At 38.4% G+C, this 27,975-nt stretch overlaps 1 long non-coding RNA gene across 1 annotated transcript; it reads left to right on the top strand.

The window, feature by feature from the left end:
• Positions 1-325: 325 nt before the first annotated feature.
• Positions 326-19,690, top strand: LOC117070698. Its single transcript, XR_004432009.1, has 3 exons — positions 326-493; positions 9,204-9,269; positions 19,606-19,690. It is a non-coding gene; the product is annotated as an uncharacterized LOC117070698 (long non-coding RNA).
• Positions 19,691-27,975: the final 8,285 nt, after the last annotated feature.

Here is a 27,975-nt window from a genome sequence, read left to right as displayed (position 1 = left end):
ATGTCTGAAGGCAGGAAAAAAGCGACATTCCAGCTCCAGCAGTCAGGCAGGAAACATTCCCCCTTCCTCGAGGACGAGTCCACCCTTTTCTTTAACTCAGGGTTTCACCTGATTGGATGTGACCCACTCTCACAAGGAAAGCTATCTGTCTCCCTCTGTCTACCCATTCACATGTCAATCTCACCCAGAACAGCCCACACACCCAGACCAACATTTGGCCAAATGTCTGGGCATCCGGTGGCCCAGTCAAGTTAGCACGGAATTAGCACGTTAGTGTATGCATCACAGTCACCTTGGCTCCATCCAGCAGGGGCGCTCTTGAGGCCCAGGCCCTGATTCCGCGCACCTGAGGAACCACAGCTCTTGCTGCGTTCTATTGGCCAAAGCAAGTCACAGCCGGCCTGAATGCGAAAAGGCAGGTGACTATAGCACCTCCTGGTGAGGGGAGCTGCAGCAGTCGGGCAACCCCCAAGAGATTACTTACCATTAAGTGGTAAGTAATAAAATAATTTTTAAAACATTACTTTATGTTAAACAATTTATATGTGTGTGTTTAAATAGATAAAATAAAATGCAAAATTTGCATGACCTTTTAGAAACAAATAATAAATATTTCCTTGCTTGTAATAAGCCACTCTAGGCTTTGCTCCCAGATCTTTGGGGGAATAGTTTCTATTCTCTCGGGGTTAAGGGCCACTTGTGTGGAAATGTTTAACCTTAGTTCCAGTTCCTGCTCAGCCACTTCCTAGAAAAGACACTCTTCTCTCTGAACCTCACTGTTTTCATCTCTGGAATGAAATCTCTAAATTCCATTGAAGTTCACATTGTAAGATTATACAGTGACTTTGTTTCACTTACCTGGGTATCCTTCTTGCCTGCTACCATGCCTGGCACATGGCAAGTGCTCAATCCAGCACTGTTGTGTAAAATTCAGTTGAGATTTGGCTAACGTGTCTGTAGAATAAATCCCTAAAAGTGAAATTGCTAGGTCAAAGGGCTTGTGCACTTTTAATGTTGAAAGATTTTGCCCAATTTTCTCCCACAAATGTTTTATGCATTGATATATTTTTCACACCTGTGTCAACATTGTGTGTTAACAAGGTTTTGAGGTTTGATGGTATGATTGATGAGAAAGGATATTTTGCCATAGGTTTTCATTTCTGCTACTTTGAGCTGGGCTGAACATCTTTTCATATGCTTAAGAGCCATTTGAATTTGTGTTTTTAGAAAGCTGCCTTTTCAAGCCCCTAGCTCTTCTAGTGGGTCATTGTTTTTTATTTATTTTTAAACCTATTTGTAGGCATTCTTTATATTAAATCAGTCATTTATCAATCTGTGTGTTGCGAACACCTTCCCTATTGTGTTATTTGTCTTCTCACTCTATTTTATTCTTGCATATTAAACTTTTTTTCTCATTTGAATTTATCTCTTTTATGACTTCTGGGTCCTGTGTCTTATTTAGAAAGCCCTCTCTTATAACAAGATTGTTTTTTTAAAATCTCTATTGTTATAGTACTTTTTATGTTTTTAAACTTTATATTTAAACATTTGAGCTGTGTGGAATGGCTTTGATGTAAGGCCTAAGGTAGGGATCTGACAATTTTTCTTCTGGATGGTTTCCTGTTATCCCAGTACCATTTATTAAATACTCCCTGTTTTCTCTTTGGTAAGAAATATCACAAAATAAAGCACCCCATTAAGAAGTGGGCAAAGGACATGAACAGACACTTCTCAAAAGAAGACATTCATGTAGCCAACAAACATATGAAAAAAAGCTCAACATTACTGATCATTATAGAAATGCAAATCAAAACCACCATGAGATACCATCTCATACCAGTTAGAATGGCGATTATTAAAAAGTCAAGAAGCAACAGATGCTGGCGAGGTTGTGGAGAAAAAGGAATGCTCTCACACTGTTGGTGGGAGTGTAAATTAGTTCAGCCATTGTGGAAAATGGTGTGTGATTCCTCAAAGATCTAGAAGCATAAATACCATCTGACCCAGCAATCCCATTACTGGGTATATACCCAAAGGAATATAAATCATTCTATTATAAGGATACATGCACACATATGTTCATTGAAGCACTATTCATAATAGCAAAGATGTGGAATCAACCCAAATGCCCATCAGTGTTAGACTGGATAAAGAGAATGTGGTATATATACACCCTGAAATACTATGCAGCCATAAAAAGGAATGAGATCATGTCATTTGCAGGGACATAGCTGGAGCTGGAAGCTGTTATCCTCAGCAAACTAATGCAGGAACAGAAAACCAAACACTGCATGTTCTCACTTACAAGTGGGAGCTGAACAATGAGAACACATGGACAGATGGTGAGGAACATCACATGCTGGGGCCTGTTGGACGTGTGTGTGGCAGGGGGAGAACATCAGGAAGCCTAGTTAATGGATGCTGGGCTTAATAACTAGGTGATGGGTTGATTTGTGCAGCAAACCACCACGCACACATTTACCCATATAACAAACCTGCACATCCTGCACATGTACCTAGAATTTAAAATAAAAGTTGAAAGAAAAGAAAGAAAAAAAGAGAAAGAAATACTATTTTTATCATACATTACATTCTCATTTCTTACTGGATACACTTCTGTGCTCCATTTGACCAACTGGCCAGTCTTTCTACTCTTATATCACAACCACAACATTTTAATTACTGAACTTTAGTGACTTGTCATAATATATGGCAGAGCTAGTTCTTCTTCATTGCTCTTTTTTTTTTCCAGAATGTTGCTGGCCATTCTTGTGTATATTTGGTTTTCCAGATGAGCTTTATAATTGACTTGTCTATTTAAAAAATTCTCTTGGCATATTTATCGTGATCTTATTAGATGTCTATATTAACTTAGGAAGATTTGATCTCTCTTAACATTTTAATCTTCAAATTGAAAAAAGATCAAATCATTTGCTACTTAGAAGAAAACACCAAGAAAAACAAAACACATAAAGAAATTATAGGCAAATTTTTTTCAAGCAAATGCAAAGGAAAAGAAGGCAAAAGTGGTAATATTGCTTCATCTTATATTGATCAAAGTGATCATCCATAATGAATACAAACATATTAACTTTTATGCAATTACTAATGTCATTATCTCTCTATATAAAGCAAAATTCACCAGGAACATAAGGAATGAACAGAAATAATCGTTGGGGAGACTTTTAGGAGCACTATTTGATTATTTCATATACCAAGTAGACAACCATTAAAATGCAGAATTGATTTTTTAGTAGTTTAAAAAATATGACTACATTAACAGAAACACTTAATTTATACCTTAATAGAAAACCTGTATTTTAAATATTCTTAGACAATTTATAAAAATTGTTTATGTAGCAGCTGTACTAATCCATTCTCATGCTGCTATAAAGACGTTACCTGAGAGTGGTAATTTATGAAGAAAAAAGGTCTAATTGACTCACAGTTCCACATGGCTGGGAGGCCTCAGGAAACTTACAATCATGGCGGAAGGCAAAGGAAAAGCAAGTACCTTCTTCACAAGGCGGCAGAAGAGAGAGTGTGAAAGAGCAAGGAAGTGCCACACTTAAGACCATCAGCTCTCGTGAAAACTCTCTCACTATCATGAGAACAGCATGGGGGAAACCACCTCCATGATCTAATCACCCCCAACCAGGTCCCTCCCTCGACATGTGGGGATTACAATTCGAGATGAGATTCAGGTGGGGACACAGAGCCAAATCTTATCGTCAGCTAATATATTTAAAAAGCTAAAATTTCTAAGTCTCTTTCTCTGAACACAGTAAAACTAAAGGTTAACAGAATCCTCTAGAGAAACCAAAAATCCAGCTACATCGAAACAGAAAGGTCTTTGTAAAAACAAAAACAGGCAAACCTCTGACAAATCAAACAATATCAGACAGAATATTAATATATCAAGATACAATTGAGAAATGAGATAAAACAAAAGCTAAAGAAATGATTTTTTAAAATAACATTATAAGGGATTATTATGGGAATCTCTGTACTTATATGTTAAAATTTCAATAAAAGATAATTACCTGGGACAATATAAATTATCAAATTGACTCAAAGTTTAATTAAAAAAAAAACCTAAATGGACTAATAATATTGAAAAATATTTTAAAAGTTATAAAAACCTACTCCCTAAAGAAAGATTGAACTAACCATTAAGAGTATAAAAGTAAAAGTTAATAAGGCAATGTAGCATGAGCTACAAAATAGACAAATGAAATAAAATGAAGATGCCAGAAATCAATCTTCTGCATTAAAAAAAAAAGATGGTATATTACAGAGTCAGGATCGCAAATCATCAAGGAAAGAATGGATTAGAACAATTGGTTATCCACATGAAAAATACATATCCTTATCTTATACCATAAACAATTACAATATGCAGTTTGTGGATGAATTAAGATATAAATGTGAAAAGCAAAACATTAAAACAGTTGGAAAAAAATTTAGGCAAGTAACTTTATAAACATAGAGTAGGAAAGTCTTCCTAAATAAGACCAAAAAGCACAAAGTATAAGTGAAACAATTGATAATCTTAATTATATTAAGCTTGAGACCTTCTGTTTATCTAGAGAGTAAAAAGATTTGGCACACATATTCAGAGAAGATATTTGTCTCAGTACATAGCAATAAATTAGATTTAGAATATCCTACAAAGTAAGAAGAAAAGGCAACTAACCTAATAAAAAATGGACAAAGTATATGAGTAACAAATTATTTAGAGATGAGGAAACCCAAGTGGCAAATGAACTTGTGGAAAGATGTTTAATGTCGCTAGTACTAGAAAATACAAACTAAAACAATGAGAAACCATTTCAAATATCCATCAGATTGACAAAAATTGAGAAATCTAACAGTACCAAGCATAGATGGGAATGCTGAGAAATGGAAACTCTTGTACACGGCTGGTAAGAATAAAATAGTTATAATCACCTTGGAGAGCAATTAGAATAGCTAATAAACCTGAAGATGCTCACATCCAACTAAGCAGTTCTACTTTGAGGCACGTGCCTTAGAGTATTGTTTGGCAAACTGGTGTCATGATCCATTAAAAAGTCATGAACTCGATTTGGAGAGTAGAAGCCAGTATCAAAATAAATAGAACAGAATGGAAATTATTAGATTGCATCACTTATAAGGATAAATATTATTTTATAAAACTTTTGCTTTAATAATACACATATGTGCCTTGCATTGTGCTGTAAAATAACTTGTGATTATTAGTTGAAGTTTTAAAATACTTGAAAGCCACTGCCCAAAGAAATTCAGACATGATGTCTAAAGGAACATGTACAAGGGTGGCTGTTTTGTTTTGTTTTGTTTTGTTTTGTGTGTGGTTTTTTTTTTGTTTGTTTTGAGACAGAGTCTTGCTCTGTTGCCCAGGCTGGAGTGCAGCACAGTGATCTTGGCTCACTGCATCCTTGACCTCCCGGGCTCAGGTGATCCTCCCGCCTTAGGCCCCTGAGTATTTGTAGAGATGGGGTTTCCCTATGTTTCCTAGGCTGGTCTCGAACTCCTGGGCTCAAGCGATCCTCCTGCATTGGCCTCCCAAAAGTGCTGGGATTACAGGTTGAGCCACATTGCTGGGCCAAAGGTGTTTATTGAAACACTGTTGTAGTTGCAGAAAAGAAGGAGAAACAACAAAAGCCCATCAAATAGGACATTATATTATAGTACGATTTATTTAGCAATATATACAATTTTAAAACAGGTAAAACAACATTATATATTTTTACGTATATGTATCTTATGTAGCAAAAGTTTTCTAACTTGGAGGAAATAATACACTTGGGGTCCAGATCATGGTTATCTCTGGGGAGGGAGAAAGAGGGATAGGGCCGTGGAAGAATTTAGAACATTCAACTATCTGTAATGTCTTATTTTATTTTTAAATGATTTGAAAGAAAAAGAAACAAATCGAACAAATTCAAACCCCTCAGCAAAGCAAGGCAGACATTTAAAAGCTGGATATATTGGTGAATTCTTTTAATCGTGTGAGCAAAAAATAATAATTCCTGTGGGTATAATAAATGGTTCCAGAACACAGGAAAAAGGTGCAAAGTTATCTAGTGCATCAGTCAGCTATTACCACAATACTACTACATAACAAAGCACCTCCAAACTACATGGTTTAAAATAACAATCATTTATCGTTGCTCACATGCCTATAGGTCATCTGGGTATTGGCTTATCTCATCTTGGCTTGGCTGGACTTGGATCCAAGCTGAAGGTAGGATCCAGGTGTACTCCATGTTTATCTCATCTTTTGGACCAGTAAACTAGCTGATGTTCTTCTTGTAGTGATGGCAGAATTGCAGGAAAGCAATTACACGGTTTAAGCACATGTTAAGCTTCTGCTGTTAAAACATCCACTCATGTTTCATTGTCCAAAGCAAGTCACATAGCTAAGCCCAATGTCAAGGGGCAGAACATACACTCTGCACACCATGAAGATATGACAAGGATGTGGACGTCAAATTCTACTGCAAAGGAGTAAAGATTTGGTTGCATAATTCTAACTAATTTAATCTACCTTAACTATTTCCTTTTATGAAGTTAGTAGAATCTGAAGCCAACGGTGAACAGAGATAGCACAAACATTTTTTAAAGGAAAGAAAGTTATAGATAAACCTAATTTGTAAATTAAAATGTGAAAAATATTTTTTAATTAGTAAATTAAAATCTATTATGGTATTCAGAAAATCACCTTTTATGAAAAAGTGCAATTTATCACAGGATTTCAAGGATTTCTTGTAAGAAACCCAATAGCATAATATATCATATCAGAAAGACCAATAACAAAAACAAGAGATAACCTCAATGAACGCGAAAAAGGCAAGAATAAAATTTAACACTCATTGCTAATATTTAAAACCTGTTTAAAAACCAGGAAGAGGAGAATATTCATTAACATAATAAAGCATACTTATATTAAGAGAACAATAGAATTATGGGGATACAATAGAGGCATTCTCTTGAAAATCAAGAGCAAAACAAGCATGACTACTTCTATTTTTATTCAACACTGTTTTGTTCAATGCATTAAAATACATAAACATAGATAAGAGGTCTAAGTATTTGAAGGGAAAAGATGAAATCATTATCACTTACAGATTATATAATTATATACCTAGAAAACATAAAAGTATTAACTGAAGAACTCTTAGGATAATTAGTAGTCAAATACAAGATAAATATTTGAAAATCAATAGCTTTTTATCTCCTGGCAATAACCAGTTATAAGATATAATAGGAAATAGATTCTATTTACAATTGCAATAAAAACATAAAATATTTAGCAGTAATCGTTTAAAAAAAGCACAGAAATTTTATGTGAAGAATGCTCCAAATCTTTTACAGAGATATACAGGACTGAAAAAAAATGAAAACGTATTCCATGCTCAAGCATAAGAAGATGAAATATTGTGAAGATATTTATGCTTCCTAAATTAGTTAATAGGTTTAATACAGTTCCTTTCAAAGGACAAAATGGGTTGAACCAATCTGATAAAGTATTCTGAAGCTCATCAGGAGGAATAAAGTGTTGAGTTGTTGAAAAAAGAGAGGTAATGAGGGGACACTAGATCCATCCAATAATAAAACTTACTGCACAGTAATGCAGTCATTTAAAAAAGAATATCACTTTTACTGTATTTCACAGACAACTCAATAGAACATGATAAATAGCCTGGAAACAGACTTTAGCTGTAAGGACTCAAAAATAAGATGTTTCATTAAAGCATAATTTCCATTAACATGTAAGTTGCATTTGGTTACATGTAACAGAAACCTGGCTGTTGGTGTTTAGGGTATTGTTTCTCTCATGAAACAAGCTAGCCAAGGGCGGGCAGTTCAAGATGATACATCCACTCTGGGATTAGAGCTTCTTCCTTTCTCTTCCACCATGCTTGGTGAGTGCCTTCTATCTAGGACTGGAAGAATGGCTGCCCCATCTTGAGACATCCCATCCACATTATAGACATACGAAGAAGGAGGAAAGGGAGGGAGTGAGGAAGGGAGAGAGGAAGGGAGGGAGGAGGAAGAAAGAATGATATCTATATCTAGAAGTAGAACTACCTCCCGTTAAGTCCTCAGCAGATATGCACTTATATCTCATTGCCCAGACTTGGGTCAACTACTACCCCAACTATAAGGGAAGCTGATACACATATATATTTTTTTATTAGTAGAAAGGGTCTCTCTCTATCGCCCAGGCTGGATTGCAATGGTGTGATCATAGACAACTGTAGCCTTCACTCCTGGGCTCAAGAGATCCTCCCACCTCAGCCTCCAGAGTAGCTGGGACCACAGGCACCTGCCACCATGCTCAGCTAATTTTTAAATTTTCTGTAGAGACAGAGGCCTTTCTTGATACCCAGGCTGGTCTTGAACTCCTATCTCAAGTCATCCTCCTGCTTCAGCCTCCCAAAGTGCTGGGATTATAGGGCATGAGCCACCTCACCCAGTTGGAAAAACACTTTTTAAAAAATAGGTGGGCACAATCCTTCCCCAAACAAAATTAAGATTCTGTTGGTAAGAAGGGTTAATTATTCTAGGAAACCAGCAACATCTGCCAACAGAAAACATCTCAATCACTATGAGGAAGAAGGGTGGGAAGGAGCAATTATTTGACTGATGAGGGTAGAGGAAGTGACTAAAATGTTTTGGTTAAAAAACAACCTCAAGTTATATTTTTATCCATACCAAATACGAATACGATGTCCATAGGATTTACAGAATGAAAAGTAAAGTCAGAAAACTAGAAGAATGTGTATTCTAATAAAGGGCATATTTAACTCCATCAAAGTGAGGACTTCCCAGGCAGACCAGCTGAGGAATAAGTATCAAGGAACACATTGATAAATTTCATTTGATTCCAATAATTTAATTCTTTAAGTTAAAAATCCCATTGTCAGAATTAAAAGGCAAGTGACAAACTAAGGAAAGAATCAGAAAGGGTTACTATCCTTATTATCAATCAGTCTATATCAATAAGGGATCTATATCAATAAGGGAAAAATCAAGACACCAATAAAAAATGTTGGCAAAGGAGGCAACAGTTCATGATGAGGAGACCTGGTTTGTAAAAACATGTGAAACAGTGTGCTATTTTGAATAAATGGATTACAACTCAGAACACGCTGAGCATTTACTTTTTCTAATAAAAATACAATTTATGCTCCTAGCAACCTGGAAAATGCAGAACTATGTGAAGATGAACACAAAAATCATTGTGCTTCAACAACTGAGAGGTAATAACTTTTGTTATATGTCCTTCCACTCTCTTTTTCTTTCTTTTCCTTTCTTCCTTTTTCTTCCTTTTCTTTCCTTTTCCTTCTCCTTCCTTTTTCCTCCTTCCTTCCTTCCTTTCTTCCTTCTTTCCTTCCTTCCTTCCTTCCTCTCTCTCTCTCCCTCCCTCCCTCCCTCCCTCTCTCTCTCTCTCTCTCTTTCTTTTCTTTTCTTTTCTTTTCTTTTCTTTTCTTTTCTTTTCTTTTCTTTTCTTTTCTTTTCTTTTCTTTCTTTTTTGAGACGGAGTCTCACTCTGTCACCAGGCTGGAGTGCAGTGGTTCAGTCTCAGCTCACTGCAACCTTAGCCTCCTGGGTTCAAGCGATTCTCCTGCCTCAACCTCCTGAGTAACTGGGACTACAGGCTGGGCACCACGCCCAGCTAATTTTTGTATTTTTGGTAGAGACGGGGTTTCACCGTATTGGCCAGGATGGTCTTGATCTCTTGGCCTTGTGATCTGCCCACCTTGGCCTCCCGAAGTGCTGGGAATACAGACACGAGCCGTCGCACCCGGCCTCACGAATACCTTTAATTAGTTCACTTTTCTCAATTGCCTCTCCTTCTGCAAACCTTTTTTTTTTTTACCTCACACTTTATTGTGCTTCTGTTCGTTATTCCTCTAGAAGGGCATATTGCAGCTTCCTCAATATCAACCTTCCATTGGGGGAAACAAGAAGGAGGTTAGGTCTTGGGTAAGTGACTAGCAGCATTTTCCCCAGGGTGCAAACATAATACAACTCTAACTTAACTGCGAAGCAGGCTGTGACTCGTGGAGGAGCACACGACGTTCTGTATGCACTTATTGTCACGACTACACACTTCTACTTAAACTTAGTACTTTATGGTTTTCGTCTTATAGTTTTCATTCATGATGAATGGTACATGATAAAAGTAAAACCCTTGAGAGTTTTGTTCCTACTGGACTTACACATACAGAGGTAATAATTATACACGTTGTACAAAACAAAAAAATTCACCACCCAACAGTGCTGGAAAGTGAACAGTGTCAGCCTTTTTTTTTTTTTTTTTTTCCCTCCAAATGGCCAGCTAATTGTCTCAACACCACTTGTTGAATACCTTTTTTTTTCTTTGAGATGGTGTCTTGGTCAGGCTAGGGTGCAATCTCGGCTCACTGCAACCTCTGCCTCCTGGGTTCAAGCAATTCTCCTGTCTCAGTCTCCCAAGTAGCTGGGACTACAGGCGTATGCCACCACACCTGGTTTACTTTGTATTTTTAGTAGAGATGGGGTTTCACCATGTTGGCCAGGCTGGTCTGGAACTCCTGACCTCAAGTGATCCACCTGCCTCAGCCTCCCAAAGTGCTGGGATTACAGGTGTGAGCCACTGCGTCCGGTCTTTTTTTTTTTTTCCTCTATTTGTGTCTATTTTTAGACTCTAGTCTGTCCCATTATTTTGTGTGTTTATTTATGTACAAGTACCTGACTGCTTTAATATTGTAACTTTAAAATGCATTTTTAATAGCAGGTAGGGCAAATGTATTCATTAACTATTGGTGGATAACAAACAAGCCAAAACTTAATGGCTTAAAACCACCACCAAATTATTTTCACATAAAGATTAAAATTAACAGGCATGTTTTGTTTAATAAATTCTGAAATTACCCTTCTCTCAAACAATACAAGGACCTTAAAACACTTTAACTCAGAAAACCCTGCTTGACTTGTGTGTTATTGATACCCAATGTATTAGTCAGGATTCTCCAGAGAGGCAGAACCAATGGGATATAATACAAGGTGGGGGGTTATTAGCAGACTTGGCTCACACAATCACAGAGATGGGGAAGTCCCACCCTCTGCAAGCTGGAGAACCAGAGAAGTGGGTAGCTTGGCTCAATCCAAGTTCAGAAGCCTCAGAATCAGGGAAGCCCATGGTGAGGCCTCCAAAGGCCCAAGAGCCCCAGGAGGTTACTGGTGCAAGTGTCAGAGCCCACAAGCTAAAGAAACTGAAGTCTGATGTCCAAAGGCAGGAGGAAAAAAGGTGGCCTGCTATGGAAGGGAGAAAGAGCAGAGAGAGAGAATCCCCCTCCCTTCTGCCTGCCTGTTGGTCCCAATCCCTTTTCCCAATAATTAGATGATGCCTACCGACATTGAGGGCGAGTGTTCCTCTCTCAGTTCCCTGACTCACATGCCAGTCTTCCCTGAAAACATTCATAGGCACACTCAGAAACCACGCTTCGCCAGCCATCTAGGCATCCCTCAATCCAGTAAACTGACAGCTAAAATTAACCATCGAATCCCGTATTTTCTTCTATTCTTTTGTAACCCCCCACGTTTGGTATTACAATTTTTACCATTTTATAGAATAAATATTTATTTGGATATGCTAATATAGTCACCATTTTCTCAGCTCATCATTTCTATCTACATCTCAAACTTTCCTGTTAGGGTCATTTTCCTTTGCAGGACACTTTTTTAGATGTTTTAGTGAGAGTCTGTTAATATTAATTCTCTGGGTTTTTATGTGCTTGAACATGACTTTATTTTATGATTGTTCTTGAGCGATAGCTTTGTTGACCACACATTTTGAAAAAGATTCTATTGTGTTCTGGGTTTCATCATTGCTTATGAAAAGTCACCTGTCTGTCATTGTTATGTAGGTAATCTGCTTTTTTCTGTGTGGCTGCCTTTTTTAAAAATTTTATTTATTTATTTAGAGACAGGGTCAGCCAGGCGTGGTGGCTCACACCTGTAATCCCAACACTTTGAGAGGCTGAGGTGGGCAGATCACCTGAGGTCAGGAGTTCGAGACCAACCTGGCCAACATGCGGAAACCCCATCTCTACTAAAAACACAAAAATTAGCTGCGAGTGGTGGTGGGCACCTGTAATCCCAGCTACTCAGAAGGCTGAGGCAGGAGCATCACTTGAACTCAGGAGGCGGAGGTTGCAGTGAGCTGAGATTATGCCACAGCACTCCAGCCTGGGTGACAGAGTGAGACTCCATCTCAAAAAAAAAAAAAAAAAGAGGCAGGGTCTCGCTGTGTCACCCTCTGGCTGTGGTGCAGCTTGATGTGATCCCAGCTCACTGCAACCTTAAACTCACGGGCTCAAGCTATTCTCCTGGTTCAGTCTTCCAAGAGACTAGAACTACAGCTGTGAACCACCATGACCAGCTGATTATTTAAATTTTTTTGTAGATATGAGGTCTCGATATGTTGCCCAGGTTGATTTCAAACTCCTGACCTTAAGCAATCCTCCTGTCTTGGCCTCCCAAAGTGCTAGGATTACAGGTGTGAGCCTCTGCACCCGGCCTTTGGCTGCTTTTTTGATTGTCACTTTGTCTTTGCTATTTTTCGGGTTTATTGCAAAATGGCTAGGTATGGATTCCTTATTTGTTATGCTCAGATTTACTAGACTTCCTCAGTCTGAATATTTGTGTCTTTCATCAATTCTGAAAATTGATAATATCTCTTCTAATATTATCTCCTCCACTCCCCATTCTCTTGATTATATCCTTCCTCTAGAAAAAAAAAAAATGTGTTTTTAGACTCAGTATCTCTATCATTGATATGCCATAGTTTTATTTCATGTTTCCCATTTTCTTTCTGTCTGTGCTTCATCATTGGTCATTTGTTCAGCTCTGTCTCCCAGTTCATTCATTATTCTTTACTTGGACCATGTCTGATCTACATTTAATCCATACACCCAGGCTGGAGTGCAGTGGCGTGATCTCAGCTCACTGCAACCTCCTGCTCCTGGGCTCAAACGGTTCTCCCACCTCAGCCTCCCAAGTAACTGGGACTACAGGCACATCCCACCATGCCCCGCTGTTTTTTTTTTTTTTTTTTTTTTTTTGGTATTTTTAGTAGAGACAGGGTTTCACCATGTTGGCCAGGCCGGTCTTGAACTCCTGACCTCAAGTGATCCACCCACCTCGGCCTCCCAAAGTGCTGAGATTACAGGTGTGAGCCATCATGCCAGGCCAGACAAAACTATTTTATATTCTGCCCTTAACAGTGCCAGTATCTACTGTCTTTGCAGGTCTGATTCTGTAGTCTTTCATTTCTGCTACCGCCCACGCATGGGGGCTTTGTTCATTTGTGTGTTTTGGGAGTTTTTATAGTAAACTCACAATCATTTATTTGCTATTTATCTAGTGGCATTCTTTGAGACTTTGGTTTAAGATGCGTTCTTTCTTTGAAACCACAGAAACCACAGAAATTTTTTCTTTGGTTTCTACTAGGTTCCTGGAGACACTGACATAACAGAAACACTTCAAGCTAATCTCTAGCTTTCTTTTGTTGTTGTTAGCGGGGTGGTGTGTGGGCTACACAGAGAGTATGAATTCTAACAATCCGTGAGATGATCTGTTTATGGTTTGGGATTCTCTAGGGAAACTTGTGTTTTTTTCACTCATCAGAACAAGGTCAAGACATCAAGTATCCCTCACGGGAGGCGATATTGTTGGTGGTGGTGTTTCTTTGCAAATGAACCCATTTCCTAAGGAATTTATCTTTCAAGGTAACAGATTGATGGGAGTTCTTGATCCAGTTTCCCTCCTTGCATGGGATCAGAGGATACTTTGAGGAACCAGGCTTCTTTTCTGGAATCGTGCCTTTCACAGTCTTGGGGATCTGTTTATTGTCTGCTCAGAAGCAGACTTAAAAGCACATTTTAAAATTTCACGCAGAACTTTGAGGTATATTATACCAGGAGGCCTTCTCAGTTTACCATAGTCCTATAAGGAGAAATCTCTCTTCATGATTCTCATGATTCTTCTGTGTCTGTATTTTCCTGATTTTCATCTCCAAATTTGTTTATCAAGTTCAAAAAAAAAAAAACCTGCTAGGATTTTTATTAAGATTTCATTTAATGTATAGATTACTTAATGGAGAATTGATTTTTTATAATATTAAGCTTCCTACCTAGAGCAAGGAATGGATTTCCAATTAGTCAATTTTTCTTTCTTTTTTTTTTTTTTGAGATGGAGTCGTGCTCTGTCGCCCAGGCTGGAGTGCAGTGGTGCAATCTCGGCTCACTGCAAGCTCCGTCTCTGGGGTTCATGCCATCGTCCTGCCTCAGCCTCCCAAGTAGCTGGGACTACAGGCGCCCGCCACAAAGCTGGCTAACTTTTTTGTATTTTTAATAGAGATGGGGTTTCATCGTGTTAGCTAGGATGGTCTCGATCTCCTGACCTCGTGATCTGCCTGCCTCGGCCTGCCAAAGTGCTGGGATTACAGGCGTGAGCCACCATGCCCAGCCCAATTTTTCTTATATATATCTCATAAGGTATTCCATTTTCTTTGTGTAGATTCCTCTTTTAAATATATGTACTTCTCATTTTCTTTACTTACATAATTACATATATACATAATATAAATGTATGTGTGTGTATATATACATATATATAAATGTGAATACATAGAGTACATCTTTTGGCTAAACATTGCTAAGTTTGTTTGGACTGTTATTTTCCTTTTCAAATATTTAAAACTTTATATTACAGAAAACTTTAAATATACACAAAAGTTGTCCAGATGCAGTGGTTCATGCCTGTAATCCCAGCAATTTGGGATGCTGAGGCAGGGGGATTACCTGAGGTCAGGAGTTCAAGACCAGCTTGGCCAGCATAGCAAAACCCCGTCTCTACCGAAAATACAGAAAATTAGCTGGGTGTGGTGATATGCACCTGTAATCCCAGCTACTCAGGGGACTGAGGCAGGAGAATCCCTTGAACCCAGGAAGCAGAGGTTGCAGTGAGCTGCTATTGTGCCACTGCACTCCAGCCTGGATGACAGAGTGAGACTCCATCTCAAAAAATAAAAAATAAAAATAAAATGAAAATACACAAAAGTAGAGCATAATAGAGGTCACTTCCATATACTTATCACTTAATTTTGACAATTATCAATTCATATCTAGTTTGTCTCTATCCCTCCATCTTCCAAGACCCCACTGAATTATTGTGAAACAAATCTCAGCCATCAAATCATTTTATCTGAAAAATTTCCATGTGTCTTTCTAAAAGTAAAGGACTCTTTTGGAACAAAAACGAAACAAAACATTGCTATACCACCACCATCACACCTAAAAAAAATACTAGAATTCCTTGATCTCATCAAATATCCAATTAGTGTTCGGGTTTCCTTGATTGTCTCATAAATGTTTTTTCACAGTTGATTTATTTTGACTCAAGAACGAAACAAAAATCAAGGTTCATGCATTGCATTTGGTTGACAGGTCCCCTAAGTGTCTTTTGGTCTTTAAGTTGCCCCACTTTTTGGTTTTTATAATTTATTTGTTGAAGAAACCAGTCAACTGCCCTGTAGAGTTGCTATTTTCTCCATTTTGTTGATGTGTCTTGTGAAGTCTTTTTTTTTAAAATTTATATTATTTGTGTGTGTGTGTGTGTGTGTGTGTGTGTGAGATGGAGTCTTGTTCTGTTGCCCAGGCTGGAGTTCAGTGGTGGGATCTCATCTCACTGCAACCTCCACCTTACGGGTTCAAGTGATTCTCCTGCCCCAGCCTTCCAAGTAGCTGGGATTACAGACATGCACCACCTTGCCTGGCTAATTTTTGTATTTTTAATAGAGACAGGGTTTCATCATATTGGCCACACTGGTCTTGAATTCCCAACCTCAAGTCATCTGCCTGGATTGGCCTCCCAAAGTGCTGGGATTACAGGTATGAGCCACCAAGCCCCGATCTCTTGTGAAGTCTTTTAACATGTTTCAATGTCCCTTCTGTAAACTCACGATTGGTTTTAGAGGCTTCATCAAATTCAGGTTCAGTGTTTTTGTTCAAATTCTTCAGAGGTGGTGGTATGCGCTTCCACCAGCGGTGCTGAAAGATCTGTTTTTCTGTTCTTGGGGCGTTAAGGTTGACCAGAGAGCTCCAGTCATCCATCTCATCATTCATTAACACTGCCCCATCAGCCTGACTTTGATGATCATCGGGGGCCTTTGTTCCAGAGGTCTATTTCAGCCTCTGTCTCAGCAGGTTCAAGGTTTTGCCTGTTTGCTCTTTCATCCAATCTTCCACCTTTCTCTGCTCTGTTCTGAATGGGGACTGGGGAGCTGACCCGGAGAGGTAGCATTTCCCAGCTTCCTTTGTCAGCTGGATCCCAGCTAGGTAAACCCAATAGAAGGCACCGGCAGGGACTAGAGAGCTGCAAGAAGGAAAAGGCCTGGGTGGCGCTTCTCTCTCCCTCCCTTTTCAGGAGCCTCTCCATCATCAGCTGCGCATCTTCCCTGGCTCCAGCTGCCTCCCGGTGACCTCTGCCTTTGGTCCGTGGCAACACATCTTCTCTTTCTCTTTCCTGCAGTGGCAGCTTCTTGCTCTTGCCAATGTCTGGGTCACCTCACTATCCCGTCTAGCTTCTCGGCATTCTTATCACAGGCGTGACCAATTTCCATATTAAATTACCTCTGTCTGACATATCCGGAGCAATTTCTTTTTTCCTCCTGGACCTTGAGAAGTATTATGTTGGTACTGCTTTCAAAAAAAAAAAAAAGAAGAAGAAGAAGAAAAAAAGAAAAAGAAAGTTCTTATTTCTCTGTGTTCCAAAGGAATTTAAAAGTATTAATAAGACCTGGTCTTAGTGGGTTTGAATGAATTCACTTTAAAACTGTCTGGACCTCACGTTTTTTGGTGGGAAGTTAGAAAAATTTCTCAATTTCTCCTATGGTTGTTGATCTACATAGGTTTTAGGTTATTTTTAAAGAAGAAAAACAGAGGAACAAATATCAGATCATTCTTTAAAAGCTGTAGATATAGATAATGTATTTTTAAAGTAATAATAACAAACACATAGAGAATGTATTTTGTCTTGTTTTGTTTCTGAGATAAGGTCTTGCTCTGTTGCCCAGGATGGAGTACAGTGGCATGATCGTGGCTCCCTGCCACCTTGATCTCCTGGGCTCAAGCAATCCTCCCACCTCAGCCTCCCAAGTAGCTGGGACTACAGATTGCATGCCACCACACACAGCTAATTTTTTCTAAATTTATTTTTTGTGGAGACCGGGTTTCACTATGTTGCCCAGGCTGGTCTTGAACTCCTGGGCTCAAGCAATCCTCTTGCCTCGGTCTCCCAAAGTGCTAGGATTAGAGAGGTGAGCCACTGCACTTGGCTTGTTTTCTTTTTAATGATAGATTTGGATACCTTCAGATTTGGGTCAAGCCCGAAGCATCTTTCATAGTGATTAGAGGATTTATCTCAAGATTAAAAACTGGCAGAAGAGGCTCATACAAATACTCAGGAGTTGACTAAACTAAGTTACGGTCATCTGCAGAATTGAAGATGTGAGTTGTGCCGGCTTTGAGACTATTGGGAGACAGCTCTCTTAACCTGAAAGATCCCTGACCTCTGCCCTCCCAAACATTTCCTGCCACCCTTCCAACTGTTAAATATATTTCTAGAATTCCAGCAGTGATTGTTAAGAGAATCATTACTACTTCTTGCTTCACTTATTTATTTATTTACTTATTGTTAGACGGAGTCTCGCTCTGTCACCCAGGCTGGAGTGCAGTTGCACAATCTCCACTCGCTGCACCCTCCACCTCCCAGGTTCAAGCGATTCTCCTGCCTCAGCCTCTTGAGTAGCTGGGATTACATGCCTGTGCCATGACACCTGGCTAATTTTTTTGTATTTTTAGTACAGATGGGGTTTCATCATGTTGGCCAGGCTGGTCTCGAACTCCTGACCTCAGGTGATCGGCCTGCCTTGGCTTCCCAAAGTGCTGGGATTATATGCATGAGCCACCACACCTGGCCTCTGCTTCACATGTTTACATGCATAAACCATTATGCTCACCTTGACCAATACACAATCTCCTTTTAGATCACGAATTTATTCATAAAGTCATTAAATATGTTTCTGCAAAGGCGGTGCCAGGTAGTGTTCTAGACACCAGGGCTATAGTGACAACCACAAGGGACCCTGCCCCTGCCTTGCAGAACTTACCTACCATCTCACAGGGAAGAGACTTGGCCTTGCAGTTTTTGGTAAGTGCTTAGAAGTCAAAGTTTTGGGTGTTTGGATGGGGAGTTGGTCAAGGAAGGCTTCCCCAAGGAGGCAACTGAAGACTTTATGCTGAGACTGAAAGAATAAGTGGGAGCTGACCAAGCTGGGTTACATATATGGAACTTATTTCATGCTGAGAAAAGAATTTGGGGTGGAAGTGAGTGCTTGACCCTGGTTTTCTCTCTTCAAGCTCTCTGTACTAAAAGCATTTTAGAAAATGAAAAACATTTCCATAAGTGGAAAGATGAAGGAAGGAAAGAAGGATGAAAAGAAAGAAAGAAGAAGGAAGGAAGGAAGGAAGGAAGGAAGGGAGGGAGGGAGGACGGAAGGAAGAATGAGAGACAGAAACACAAAACCAACATCTTTCCTTCCCTAGTTGATGCCGTTCTTGCCACTGGAGTTAACTGTGTGCCTTTGACTGGGTCTTCAGATCCCCAAGCCTCAGTTTCCTCCTTCAGATAAGAAGTTGATGTTAGCACTCTGTGGGCCTGCCATGAGCATGGAATTGAGAACGGGTCACGGAGTATTTTTTAATGGCTATTTACATTTGTTAACCCAGTTTCCATGAAGAACTGCTTGGGAGCTGCAGTCAGAGGGTTAGTGACCTAAGGCTCCCTGAGGCCAGAATTTCAGAGACCCAGGCACAAGAGGGAGACTGGCACCCTGGGCTCCCCATCCACCCCACCCCACCCCCAGCATTTGCAAGCTTTCTCCGCTCCTGTATATGAATGAGGTGATCTTTCAGCTGCCCTTTGTCTTGGAAAAAAAATTAATTCTCATTTGCATTACCTCGTCTAAATGTCACCCACCGATATTTTGTTAGACATTAGCGGCGCTGGCAGGGAGGGCCGCGGGGTAATTGTGTTCTGCCTGGTGCTGGGATTTACATAATTTCAGACAGCAATTAAAGAATCCTGGGGAATTTTTTTTTTCTCTCTTCCAACCTCTCCTACAAAGAAAGTGTTCGTTTACATTAAGCGCTCAGCTCCTCGCTGTTCATTTGCATAAAATTAAAGGTTTTTGTGTTCCGGAACAGCAGGGTAACATTTAAAATTCCGTTTTAAAAAGCTCACCTTACAATAATAAAATGTTAATATCATTTCATAGGCAATGCAAGGTTGCCAGATGCCTTTCACTTCCAACTTGTATCCATTGCTAACTGCTTTTCCCTCTTTCTCTCTCTCCTCATCCCTCTTTCCTTCGCCCTTTGTCTTCATCCATCTCTATTCTTCCCACCACATCTCCTCCTTAGCCTCACTCTGTGTTCTTATGTCCTTGTTCTCTCTGTTTCTCATTCTCCCTTACTCTCTTTTTTTCAGATGGAATCCAAAGATCCTCGATCCCCACCAGCCAGAGACCATGAAACAAAGTCAAGTTTCCATGATTGTCCATGAATAATGACTCTAAGCTCCCAACTGCCAGGTCCCAGGAGTCCTGTTTCTACACAGTCCCCACATCACTCCTCACCCAGCCTATCCCATATGTCCATATCCCACATGTCCTTTCCCCAATTCTGGTTACTCTCACTTCCCCCGTGAAGCCCATATGCTGCCCCATCACCATGGATATCCATCATGCCCCTGGAAAGTCACTCCCCAGCCATTGCTGCAGCTCCCCAAGGTGGCCTGGTCCCCAGGGTTCCTTCCATTTATTCATTCACTCCTTCATTCTCTCTCGTGTCAAACAGCATTGAGATAATCATATTAGAAGATCCTGACAGCAAAGTTCCCTGACTAGAATCCCTCTCTCCTCTAGCTGCCCAGTCCTGGAGCTGAGTCCAGGCCAACCAGGCAGGTTCCCTGACCCTATTCCCAGGACTAGCCTCCCTCAGACCCTCTAGGCCTTTCCTGCCATCTGGTCTCCCTCAGTCCACCCTGGTCCATCAGACATAGTTTAAGAACTCGAAACTCCAAGTGAGAGGCAAAGGACTATCCTTGGTCCTGCTTTCCCGAGAGCCTCCAGGAACCCCATGTCAGTTTTGTTCACCTGGAGGGGCAGTGGCCTTACTTTATTCACCAATAGTCTAACCCTATACGTTCATTTCCAGGCACAGATATGAGGCATAGACAAAGAGTCTTGGCCAGAAATACGAAGAAAGAATCAGTTCTCTGACACAAAGAAGAGATTTCCAGCTATCAGAAGGAGAGACAAGAGAGGAACATAAGTTTTAGGGGCTAGAGTGGAAGGGGCTAGTCCTTGTTGATGGTGAGGGGACAGACTGAGTCCAGAGGAAACAGCTTTATGGGGCAAGATGAGGCTTGCCACATTCCATGCACGATCCAGAAATGGGCATAGGTGGGGGTAGAAACCACAGAACCATGTAATTCTCCCTTCCCTTCCACAGCCCATGGAGTGAGAGCTCAGAGATGATTCAGAGATATAGAAAGATAAAGACAGTTTTGTTTACCGCAGACCACAGTTTTCAATCTATTATTCATACTTACAAGTAGCTAATATTTTAATGTGAGTCTTTAGGAGGTAAAAGGTATTTAGGAGGTAAAGGGGTTGGGAGGGGGGCGGGTACGTGCAGTCATTCCAGGTAAAAGGATCATCATGGACAAAGGTTCTGAAGAGGGAAGACACGTAGCTGAACAATGGAAGGAAGGCTGGGCATCCAGCACACAGAAAGCAAAGGAAAGGGGGTGCAAAGAAACAAGAGCATATGGCTCATACATAGGGAAAAAAGCAATTAAGAGAAACTAAACTGCCCTTGCAGAAGCTCAGACTTGGACTTTCCAGATTAAGGCTTTGAACAAGCTATTTTAGATATCACCAAAGAGCTAAAGGAAACTATGCAAATAATGTCTCTCCAAACAGAGAATACTAATAAAAAGACAGGAATTATAAAAAGGTATCAAATAGAGATTCTGGAGTTAAAAAGTACAATAACTGTAATAAAAAATTAAATAGGGGGGATCATACCAGTTTCGAACAGGCAGAAGGAAGAATCATCAAATTTGAAGATAGGTCCACTGAAGTTATTCAGTCTGAAAAACTGAAAGAAAAAATAACGAATATAAATGAACAGAACCCAAGAGATCTCTGAGACACCATCAGACATACCAACATATGCATAATAGGAATCCTAGATGAGGAGAGAGAAAGGGGAATAAAGGACATTTAAAGAAAAAGTGGTAATACACTTCCTAAATTTGATGAAAAACATGAATTTACACATTTAAGAAAATCAAAATATCCAAGTAGATAAACTTAAAGAGATCCACACAGACTGTTCAAACAAACTGTTCAAAGCCAAAGTCAGAGAGAATCCTGAAAGTGGCAAGAGAGAAGTGACTAGTCACATACAAAGGACCCTCAATAATATTAATAGCCAGTTTCTCATCAGAAACCATGGAGGTTAGAAAGAAATAGGATACAATATTTAAAGTTCTGAGAGGAAAAAAAACTCTCAATCAAAAATTCTATATTCAGCAAAATTATACTTCAAAAATGAAGGAGAAATCAGACATCCCAAGATTTAAAACAAACAAACAAAAAAGCTGAGAGAGTTCACTGCTGGTAGAACTACCCTACAAGAAATACTAACAGGAGTCCTTTAAGCTGAAATGAAAGGACACTAGACAGTAGCTTAAAGCTATACAAAGAAGTTAAGAAAACTGGTAAAGACATAGACTTACATGGGTAAATATAAAAGCCAGTACTATTATTTTTTTCTCTGTAACTTCATTTTTCTGTAAGATTTAGAAGACAAATGTATTAAATAATAATTATGGATAATTTGTTATGACCATTATAAATCTTTGTTGATGAGCACACATTGTAGAAAGATATAATTCATGACAACAACAACATAAAGCAAGGAGATGAAGCTATATTGGAGCAAAGTTTTTATATAATATTGAGAGAAAGTTGATATTAATCCAAGCCTGATTGTTATAAATTACAATGTCAATTATAATCTCCAGGATGAACTCTTAGAAAATAACTCAAGAATATACATTAAAAGAAATGGCAGGGGAATTAAAATGATACATTGGAAAATCTCTATCCAACATAAAATAAAGATGTAATGGCACAAAATGACAGAAACAAGTGATTCCTTATCAGTAATTACATGAAATGTAAATGGATTAAACCCTCCAATCGAATGGCACAATGGCTGAAAAAAATGACCCAACTATGTGTCATGTATAAGAGACTCACTTTTGATTAAAAGATACAAATATATTGAAAGTAGAAGGATGGAAAAAGCTATTCTGTACAAAAAGTAACCAGAGCTGGAGTGACTATACTAATATGAGACAAAATAGACTTTGAGACAAAAATTGTTACAACACAAAGAAGGATGTGATTCAATGATAAAAGATCCAATCCATCAAAAAGATATTGCAATTATAAACATATATGCATCTAACAACAGAGCCCCAAAATACATAAAGCAAATCAGTATCTGCTTCAGAACCAAAGGGAAAAAATAGATCGTTCCCTAGTAGCTGGAAAACTTCAGTATTTCACTGCCAATAATGTATAGAACACCTAGACAGAAGTTCAGCAAGGAAATAGGGGACTTGAACAACATTATAAGCCAACTAGGCTTAACAGACATCTGCAGAACACTCCATCCAACAATAGCAGAATACACATTCTTATCAAGTACCCATGGAACATTCTCCAGGATAAACCATGTTAGGCCACAAAACAACTTTTAGTACATGTAAAATGTATAAAATCATACAAAGTATCTTCTTTAACCACATGGAATGAAATTAGAAACCAGTAATAGAATGAAATTTGGAAAATTCACAAATATGTGGAAATTAAACAACATAGTCCTGAATAAACAAGGGACCAAAGAAGCAATCACAAGCAAAATCAGAAAATATTTTGAAATGAATGAGAATAAACATACAACATACCAAAATTTAGGGGATGCAGGAAAAGCAATACTCAGAGGGACATTTATGGCTGCAAACACCTACATTTAAAAAGAAGAAAAACATGAAATTAATAAAATAAGCTTATGTTTTAAGAAAAGAGAAAGAAGAGCAAATTAAACCAAAGCAAGCAGAATGAGAAAAATATTACAGCAGAGATAAATAAAATAGAGAATAGAAAAACAATAGAGAAAATCGGAAGTTAGTCCTTTAGATCAACAAAATTGGCAAATTCTTAGCTAGATCAGTCAAGAAAAAAAGAGAGAAGACTCAAGTTATTAAAACCAGGAATGAAGTAGGATATCATTATTTACCTTGTAGAAATAAAAAGGATTATAAGAGAATACTCTGAACAGCTGTATGCCAACAAATTGGATAATCTAGATGAAACAGACAAATTCCTAAAAACACAGAAACAGCCAAAATTAACTGAATATGAACTAGAAATCTAAACAAACCTATGAGAATAAGAGAGATTAAATCAGTAACCAAAAGACTTCTAACAAAGTCCAGGACCAGATGATGGCTTCCCCAATGAATTCTACCAAATGGTTAAAGAGGAATTAATGCCCATATTTCTCAAACTTTTCCAAAAAACAGAAGAGAAGCAAACACTTTATAGCTTATCACATGAGATCACTATTACACTGATCCCAAAGACAAAGACAACACAAGAAAACCACAGACCAATATCCTTTATGCAAATTGAATCCAGCAGCATATTACAAGGATTGTACGTCATAACACCAAGGGAGATTTATTCCTTTAATGCAAGGGTGGTTCAACATACAAAAATCAATCAACATAATATACCACATTAGCAAGAATGAAAGACTCTGTATGATCATTTCAATAGATTTAAAAAAAAAAAATAACATTTAGCAAAATCCAACACCCTTGCATGATAAAAGCACTCAACAAACTAGGAATAGAAGAAAAATTTCTCAACCTGATAAGCAGCATTTATGAAAATCACACAATCAACAGCATGCTTAATGGAGAAAAACCAAAAGTGTTCTCTCTAAGATCAGGAACAAGAAAGGATGTCTACTCTCACCACTTCTATTCAACATTGTAGTGGAGGTTTTACACAGGGCAGTTAGTCAAGAAAGAGAAGTAAAAGGCATCTAGATTAGAAGGAAGAAGTAAAACTATCCTATTCGTACATGGCAGGTTCTTATATGTAAAAAACCCTAAAAAATTCACAAACAAACCAAAAAACTTAAACCAAAACTTAGAACTTAACCAAAAAACTTAAAAAAACAAAAAAACTTAACCAAAACTTAGAACTATAAGCAAATTCTGCAAAGGTGGAGGATACAGGATAAACAGGTAAAAACGTATTATATTTCTATACACTAGGAATGAATAATGCAAAAAAAAGAAATTAAGAAAACAATTCTATTTGCAGTAGCATTAAAAATAATAAAATACTCAGGAATAAATTAAATCAAGAAAGTGAAGGACTTGTACACTGAAAACTACAAAACACAGCTGAAAAACTGAAGACAATCAATAAATGGAAAGATATCTCACATTTACGGATCAGTAGACTTAATATTGTTAAGATGACAATGCTCTCGAAAATGATTTACAATTTCAATGCAATCTCCAACAAAATCCCAGCTACCTTACTTTTTTCAGAAGTGGACAAGTGGATTCTAAAATTCACATAGAATTGCAAGGATAGTCAAAACAACCTTTAAAAGGAAAAGCAAAGTTGGAGTACTCACACTTTCCTATTTCAAAACTGATTACAAAGCTACAAGAATCAAAATCAGTGTGGTACTGGCATAAGGACAGACACAGAGATCAATGCACTAGGACTGAATCCAGAAATAAATCCATACATTTATGATCAAATGATTTTTCAACAGGAATACTAAGGCCATTCAATGGGGGAGAGAAAATTTCCTTCGACAAATGGTATGGGGACAACTGGATATCCATATGCAAAAGAATGAGACTGGATCCCTCTCTCGTACCACATACAAAAATTAATTCAAAATGAATTAAAGACCTTAATGTAAGAGCTAAAACTATAAAACTCTTGGAAGAAAATGTAGGTGGAAATCCTCATGACTTTGTGGATCGGGTAATGGTTTCTTAAATATCACACCAAAAGCACAAGAAACACAAGAAATACAAGAAAAAACATATTATTTGGACTTCATCAAAATAAAAAACTTCCATGCATCAAAAAATATTATCATGAAAGTGGATAAAAGCTTACAGAATGGGAGAAAGTACATGCAAACCACACATCTGAAAAAGGATCTTGTACCCAGAATATATAAGTAACTCTCATAACTCAACAACAAAAAGATAATCCAATTTTAACATGGGCAAAGGACTCAAATAGGTATTTCTCCAAAGAAGATATACAAATACAAATGATCAACAGGCACAGGAAAAGATTATGAATGTCTTTAGTCATTAGGGAAATGGAAATCAAAACCACAGTGAGATACCACCTCCCATTTACTAGGATGGCTACTATAATTTATCGTAACAAGTGTTGTTGTTATATGGAAATAAGGAAAATAACATAGGAATAATAGAGGAAAATAACTAGTGTTGGCGAGAATGTGGAGTAATTGGAACTTAATACATTGCCAGTAAGAATGTAGAATGGGGCCGCTCCTGTGGAAAACAGTTTGGAATTTTCTCAAAATATTAAATATAGAGTTACCATATGACCCAGCATGTCCATTCCTAGATGTGTGACAAAGAGAACTAAAAACATGTTTACACACAAACTTGTATACACATGCTTATAGCTGCAATATTCACAATAGTCAAAAGTGGAAACAATTAAAAGGGGAAACAAAACAAATCAAGCGATGAATGGATAAACAAATTGTCGTATGCCCACAAAAGAGAATGTTATTCTGCCATAAAAAGGAATGAAGTTCTGATCCACACTACAACATGGGTGAATCTGGAACACATTGTGGTAAATGAAAGAACCCAGGACCAAAAGGCCACATGTTATGAGATTCCATTTATGTGAAATGTCCAGAATAGGCAAATCCGTACAGACAGAACATAGATTATTAGTTGCCAGAATCTGGGAGGAGGGAAGAATGGGGAGCGATTGCTTAATGGATACTGGGTGATATGGCTTGGCTGTGTCCCCACCCAAATCTCATCTTGAATTATAGCTCCCATAATTCCTAGTGTCATGGGATGGACCCAGTGGGAGGTAACTGAATCATGGGGGTGGGTCTTTCCTGCGCTGTTCTCATGATAGTGAGTAAGTCTCACAAGGTCTGACGGTTTTGTAAAGGGAAGTTCCCCTGGACAGGCCCTGTTTGCCTGTAGCCATGTAAGACGTGGTTTTGTTTCTCCTTCACCTTCTGCCATGACTGTAAGGCCTCCCAGCCATGTGGAACTGTGAGTCCATTAAACCTCTTTTTCTTTATCAATTACCCAGTCTCAGGTATTTCTTTATTAGCAGCATGAGAATGGACTAATTAACACTGGGTTTCTTTTTGGGGTGATGAAAATGTTCTGGAATGAGAGAGTGGTGATGACTATATAACATTGTAAATATACTAAAAACCACTGAGTTGTACATTTAGAAATGGTTAATATCTCCATTTTAATTTTTACTTAAAATTTAAGTAAATAAAATAGCTATAAATGGCATTATTGGAATGTAATGTCCCTCCTATTATTGGGATAAATTTGAATAAGAACTATGGAATAAATAAGAGTATTATCATCCTACAGTTCATGCTCTTGATAAATGCACTTTATCTCAGAGAAAGTCCTTGTCTTAGGAAATATACCCTGAATATTTGTAGGCAAAGGGACATCATATTATTTGCAAATAACTCTCAAAGTATTTAGGAGAAAAAATATATATGCATATATATATGCAGTGTGTGTGTGTATATAGACATATTTGCGTACTTATATACACATGCACACACACATACATATATATGTACGTACACACAGATGTACATACATATATATGTATATATGCCAAGAGAGAGCAAGAGATAGAGATCACAATGATAAAACCAGTGAGGTAAAATAAGACTTGGTAAGTTGGAATAAAAAGTATGTAGGTATTCTCTGTACTATTCTTGCAATTTTTCTATAAACATGAAAATCTATTTTAAAATGAAGGCTTAAGATGATAAATAAATGTATAACTCAATCAATAAAGTGACTATTGAGAGGAACATGGGGCCTGGAGAAACATGGAGCTCTATGTACCTAGACAGAAAGAAATTTGGATGAAGAGAAGAGAACAGGGTGGGTGAGGCCAGAAGTGCTTTGTGAGCCTGGGCTGGTGTATTCCTCCATAAAATTGGTACAGTAGCATGTCCATCCTGGAGTTCATGTAAGCATTCAGTAAGATACAACAGGTACAATGCTAGGCTTAGTGCCTGGCATGTGGTTAAAAGCTCAGTAAATGATTTTAGTGGAACAGTTATACAAATAAAGTTATGACAGTTACAGAACCCTCACACAGCATTTAGACACACCCAGCACTATTCTAGGTGTTACACAGGTATCAATTCCTGTACTCCTCACAAAAACACCCTATGAGAAAGGAGCTACTATATCATCATCCCCAGTTGAGGATGAGGAAACTGAGGCACAGAGCAGTTAGCAACATGCCCAAGGTCACAGCGTGTCTAAGTCGTGGAGCCAGGATTTGAGCCCAGGTGGAGTGGCTCCAGCAGCCTATCTACAATGCAATGACACTTCTTTAAAGGCCAGCAACCCTGGAAAGGTTGTACTGGCCTTTAAAGAGGTGTAGGGAAGGGCAGGGAA

The sequence above is a fragment of the Trachypithecus francoisi genome, unplaced genomic scaffold (genome assembly GCF_009764315.1).
Source record: "Trachypithecus francoisi isolate TF-2019V2 unplaced genomic scaffold, Tfra_2.0 Contig01585, whole genome shotgun sequence".
Lineage (NCBI taxonomy): Eukaryota > Metazoa > Chordata > Mammalia > Primates > Cercopithecidae > Trachypithecus > Trachypithecus francoisi.
The sequence above is the reverse complement of the archived record's forward strand: the minus strand, read 5'-3'. Positions and strand labels throughout refer to the sequence as shown.